At 40.0% G+C, this 6,000-nt stretch overlaps 1 long non-coding RNA gene across 1 annotated transcript in view; it reads left to right on the top strand.

Annotated features, from left to right (window-relative positions):
* Window positions 1–258: 258 nt before the first annotated feature.
* Window positions 259–6,000, top strand: part of LOC131278618 (uncharacterized) — an 18,760-nt gene continuing 13,018 nt past the window's right edge. Inside the window, exon 1 of the long non-coding RNA XR_009186000.1 lies at window positions 259–341. This is a non-coding gene — a long non-coding RNA (uncharacterized lncRNA). The remainder of the gene's footprint in view (window positions 342–6,000) is intronic.

The following is a 6,000-nucleotide window of genomic DNA, read 5'->3' as shown; positions in this document are numbered from 1 at the left end:
TGCTGAACAGTGTTCCATTGTATAGTATCACCACACCTTGTTTATTCATTCACCAATTAAAGGACATTTGGATTATTTCCAGTTTGAGGATATTTTGCTTAAAGCTACTGTGAACATTCACAACAAGTCTTTGCAGAGCCATATGCTTTTATTTTTTCTTGGGTAAAAACATAGGAATGTCTCTATTGTATAATAGATATATGTTTCACTTTCCAAGGAAGTGCCAGACAGTTTCCAAAGTGACTGTATCATTTTGGTTCCCAACAGCAGAGTGTGGGAGTTCCAGCTGCTCACATCATGTGTTGATGAACCTGGAAGAACAGCAATTTTTATCCATTCTAGTGAGTATAGCATGGTATCTCATTGTGGTTAAAATTTCCATTTTCCGGTGATTAAAGCATTCAGTGTTTTACATGACAAGGATGGTGAAGGATAGAGATTGGAAGTGGAAGTTAACTTCCCATCTTGATTTACTTCTGTAAACTTGGATCAGTTACTTGAAACTCTCTAAGTCTGGATACACCATCTTTAAAGTGTGTCTGTAACAGTAACAACCTCATAGGGTTGTTGTGAGGACTATACGAATTAAGTAGATGAAATGCTTAGAAAAGGCTTTGTAAGAGTATCATGAATATTTGTTGTTATTCTTTTGTTATTTTATAATTATTTTAGCTCAAACATGAAGTGAATATTTTTGCTTTGTAAACAGTCATTCTGGAGCTATGTGATCTGCTTCACCTGTTTTATAACAGTGGCAGGGGCACTATAATTAGAAAGCGTTTGGGAGCATCTCTACCCACACACACACTGGATACCAAACCCTTTGGCAGGAAGCAAGGTGTGGTTTAATCTCTTTTCCATATGGAGGATGGGGAAACTCATTTAAGGAACCAAACACAATGGCAATTTGGGGGTGGGAGTTAAAAGTGAAGAGACAAAGAAGCAAAAGAAAAACGCTTCAGGATGGGTCCTCCCGGGACAAGAGGGGCAGAGTTAGGAAATGAGACAGGTTAGCAGAGCTGGTAAGTATTGAGGTGAAGTTTGGCTCAGGTTAAAGAGAATTCATGGAAAGTTCTGGGGTCCAGATCCCAGTCCAGCTGTGGAGAAGACCAGCTGATGCCGGGGAATTAAACTAGGTTTTTGGAAGAGGAACCTAGTAGTTTCTGTGCACTGAAGATAGAATATATTCTAAAATATTCCAGTTCTTCCAAATTGAGAATTATAATCTCCATCATTTCTCCAGGAGAGCTAGCAAACATTTCTACAGAAAAAAAACAGCAAAACTCTCATGTTGAATCGAGCAGGCCTATATCAGTGACAGAATGTGGTCCAAGTCCATTGCAGACAATTCCTCCCCTCCCCCAGCCTTTCCATCATAGTCACTGAGCATCATAATCTGGGTGTCCTGGAGAACATATCCATCCACACCAATCTCCCTATTTTGCCACCAACCTCTCTTTGTAAACCTGTTCATGACTGATTTTCTTACTCTAACCCTCCTCCATCCCATCACTTTCACATTCAGTTCCAATTAATCTTTCCCTGTCCCTTATCCTGACACTTGGACCTTTTTCCTTGCTAGATTCATCTCCCCCCACATACAGTGCCCCATCCTCCCTCCCTTCCAAGGTCTGATGCTTTCTTAGTCTGAGGAAAGGCACAAGGCATATGTTTAGCATTGCTGTCCTCCAAATTGCACTATCATCACTGTGAAAAACAGCTACTGCATGCCCATCTGCACTCCTCTCCTTGGCTTTTCGTTGAATTATCAGGGATTGAATCCACATCAGTCTCACTTCCTATTTCTCTCCGATCTGGCTGCATCTCTCTGTGACCTTAAACAGTTCAAATCAATGTTTTACCTCCTGCTTAGAAACAGATGAAAATGTTCCACTTCACAGGGGAGTTGTGAGTACTCGTTAAAAGCTCCTGAAGTGTTTTGAGAACATGCCTGGTCTCAGTAGAGGAAGCATAAGTTCTTGACAGCATGGCTGCTCATATTCATTGTAAACATGGCAGCTAGCGGAAAGCTCTCATGTCTTGGCCTTAGAAAACATTGCCTCAAGGTAGAAATTGTCAGCCATGACTTCAAATGCAACCATAAAGTAAGGTAGTCCTCAGCATTGCAGTTTTTTGTGTGTTCAAAATGCTTCAAATATAAATTCAGTGTTTTCTTTATTCTGATGGCTTTATTTAGAGGCTTTCCTGTAGGAGACCCAATGATCAATGTATGTAAGAGTGTGTACAATTAGTGGTAAAGAAATTAAGCTGTATAACGTGGTTTCAGGAAAGAGTTGTTCTTATGCTAATTGCCTGAAAGAAATCACTTACTATTTTATATCTTCAAATATACCTTTGAAGTGACAAAAATCTAGCTCAAAATATATTGTATAATCAAAATGTGGGTGAGGGACACTAAGAAAAGCAGATGATGCCACCCAGAAGGTCCATCTGTGTGACTTTAAAAGTAACTATCTTAAGCAAGAGGAAAAATTGTATCAACTATGGCAGGGAGCAGAGACTATTTTAGAATCTGAATCACAAAGGACTCTAAGGGGGCTTATGGGGCTCTTTGAGTTATTGCATACTCATTCCAAACCTGCTTGAGAGTGGTGAGGTGGATAGGAAGATAAGAGGTAGACATGCCCAAAGTATAATATTCATGTTACATCACAAAATCAGCCTAAATTTTTAAAAAATGACAGAAACCAACTAAAATTCTTTCTATAATATTGAGCTTTAGATGGGAATGAGGCAATTTCTCAGGCCATACACACACACACAAAGGAGGAAATTCAGAAAATAAACAGCCTTTAAATCAAGCTAGATCCAGCTGGAGTCATTTCTTTCAGGATAAACTGGCTCCATCATTGATTATAACCTGTCAAAATTCCTCAGAAGTTGTGATGGCTCGAAGTTGTATGTATCCCAGAAATGTATGCTCTTAAACTTAATCTACCTCTGTGGGCATTGACCCATTATAAGTAGGATTTTTCTGATGAGTAGGGTCTTAAATTAAGACATGAGCTACATCACTCAGAGTGGGTATTAATCCTTTTACTGGAGTCCTTTGTAAGAGAATGAAATTCAGACAAAGAGAAAGCCATAGAAACCAGAAGCTGATTGCAAAGAAACCCACAAGGGAAGGGAGAGACCAGCAGATGCTGCCATGTGCCTTGCCATGTGACAAAGGGGTCCAGGATCAGCAGCCTGTCTTGGGGAGAAAGCACTGCCTGATGATGCTTATATTTGGACATTTTTCTCAGCCTTGAAACTATAAGCTTTTAAGCTAAAAAATTCTCATGTTAAAAGCCAACCCATTTATGTTATCTGCTTTCAGTAGATAAGCAAACTGAAACAGAAGGAATGAAAAGAATCCAGAGCATGTAGACCCCAGAGAAGAACCTTGCCTCCACTCCAGGAACACATTTATTTTTCTGTTTTAATTGGTGTTTCTTTCTCTGTCCAACCCAACTATGGTTCCTAAAAATACCAGTGAGACCTAGGGCAGCCACAGCTTCTGCTTAAGACAATTTCATGCACTCATTGGTATCAGGGGCACTAATTTCTATGCTATTCCAGAAGAAAATGTTTCATGTAGGCCTGATGATAGCTCATTGGTACATCAAATTCCCTCTCCCAGACAAGCATGTGTTTGTACTCCTGGGTCCTGGCTGAAGCACAGTATCCCTCAAATCCAGGTCAAGCAGGGACATGTGTCACTTGCTTCAAACTGAGGTATGTGGAGCCAGGGGGATGATTTGGGAAGCACCCTCCTGTAAAGAAGCCAATCAAATGTGAGTAGACAATCCAAAAGAGGCATCTATTTGAGGGGCTGGGTACAGACGGGTCGTCCAGGCATGGAGCTCATGGGACATGATTGAAGAAGAATAACTGAGAGTTAAGAATTAACAAATAATTACGATTATTGAATCATTATATAGAAACCTTTTACTTTCAGTATATTATAAAATAACCAAAGGTTAATATCTGGAATTACTGAAACTGGTTAGACTGATCTCACTCTTTGTACATGGTCATTTCCTATTAAGACTTGCTATTTTAATGATTATTTCAGACAGATTTTACCTTTGCATACGGACATTTCTAAGACCTACTATTATGATGGCTTATTCCAGATTGATCCTACCCTTGTATATGAACATTTCTTTTGAAATGGTAACCACTTCCCCCTTCCCTGTTTGAAATTCATAAGAAGAACCTTGTAACTGAGCCACGTTCTGTACACCCCCATTTAATGATTTTCTTATAATGGTAATAAACTTGTGGCTCATCCTGCTTTGTACCCACACCCCCCATTCTGTTAAGCCACTTAATGTTTATTAATGAAGGAAACTGCACCAACCCCACCCCAATTACTCCTTAGCATTAACTGCTAAACCTGGTTACTATAAAACTATCAGGATTATTGCAGTTTGGGGAGGCAGATTTTGAACCCTTAGGCCACTAACCTTCTTTGCTATGTGAAAACAAATAAACTCTATCTCTCTTTGAAACCCCAGTGTCTCAGGAATTAATAAAATGCATCAGGCAATGAACCGCCTTTTGCTCGGTATCAGAAGCAGCCAGCAGAGGCTTAAAACAGAGTAGAAAAAAGAACCTGGTTTAAGTACTGGACCTCTTGCTCCTCTCTACAATTTTGGCTGTGTCACTCAGCCTCAGTTTTTCCTGCACGAACATAATGACAGCTTCTAACTCAGGAGTTATGAGGGCAAAATGCCATTTAATCAGCTTCTCTCTGGAGAGTTTTCCTCTTTTTCTCAACCTAATAAACTTCTACACAGCTTTCCAGTTGCAGCTCAAATATTATATTACTGGGTCCTTGTAAAGGAAGCTTCCTCTAAGGGTCCCAGAACAGCTCATCTCTCCCACCATTGAACTCATGTTGATCTTTGTCATTAAATTAGATTATGAGGTTGTTGCAGCTGCTGTCCATCTGTCCACACCAGGGCTCTTAGAATCAGAAGAGGGAGGGGCCCAGTGAACGACTCATGTGGCTGTCCACACGCACACATGTGCACACACATTTACACATGCATGTGCAGACATGAATGCATGCACAACAGTAATTTTTAATTAAATTATCTTGGTGAATACATGATTTTTATGTTCATCATGAAATGCCACTGTGCAGAGGCATTGTCTATTCATCAGTGTTGTCACGATATGTCAGAACAGCTTCCCATTGAGAGGGGTTAAGGAATATGTGCCCTGGCATGACGATGAGCATCTGTCCTGGTTTACTTTAGGATCCACTTAAGTTGGAAAATGTAAAAGAAAATCATAAAGAACAAATATCAAAGATCCTTTGGCTTTGCTTTCATGTGTGATGGAACACTGAAGCTGCCTTGTTTTCTGTGTTATGACGTTCTTGCCAATATAAGGAGCATGAAGCCAAAATGTGGAAAAACATCTTATAATTTTTCAGTTCCAAAAATATATTGGTATAAATCTTCTTCATCCAAAGAAGACTGGAGTAGAAAAGACATTCTTTACAAAAAAATTTGTTCTGCCTTGACACATGAACCTAGACTTAAGAGAGTAACAAGGTAACTTTGATAAAAGCTGTGTATCACAGAAATAGTCAACTAGTGTTCAGTTTGAGGCAGAGAAGGCAGGCTAAAATGGTGCCTCTATAAAATGAAATTGGGAGCAGATGTGACTCAAGCAGTTGAGTGCCTGTCTCTCACACGTGAGGTCCTGAGTTCAGTTCCCAGTGCCTCCTAAAGAAGACAAACAAAAGCAGACATGCAGGCATCAAGCAAAAACAATGCACAGACAACGAGAAAAAACAATGAGCAGACAAAGAGCAAAAAACAAAAAGATGAGCAGAGAGCAGATGTTGCTCAAACAGTTGAGTACCCACCTCCCACATGGGAGGTCCTGAGTTTGGTTCCCAGTGTCTCCTAAAGAAAAACAGGCTATGAGCGAAACAGAGAGCAAACAAACGAGGGAGCCAACTCAGGGGAGGGGGAAAAA

This window comes from Dasypus novemcinctus, chromosome 5 (genome assembly GCF_030445035.2).
Source record: "Dasypus novemcinctus isolate mDasNov1 chromosome 5, mDasNov1.1.hap2, whole genome shotgun sequence".
Taxonomy (NCBI): domain Eukaryota; kingdom Metazoa; phylum Chordata; class Mammalia; order Cingulata; family Dasypodidae; genus Dasypus; species Dasypus novemcinctus.
This window is presented reverse-complemented; position numbering and strand designations above follow the sequence as displayed.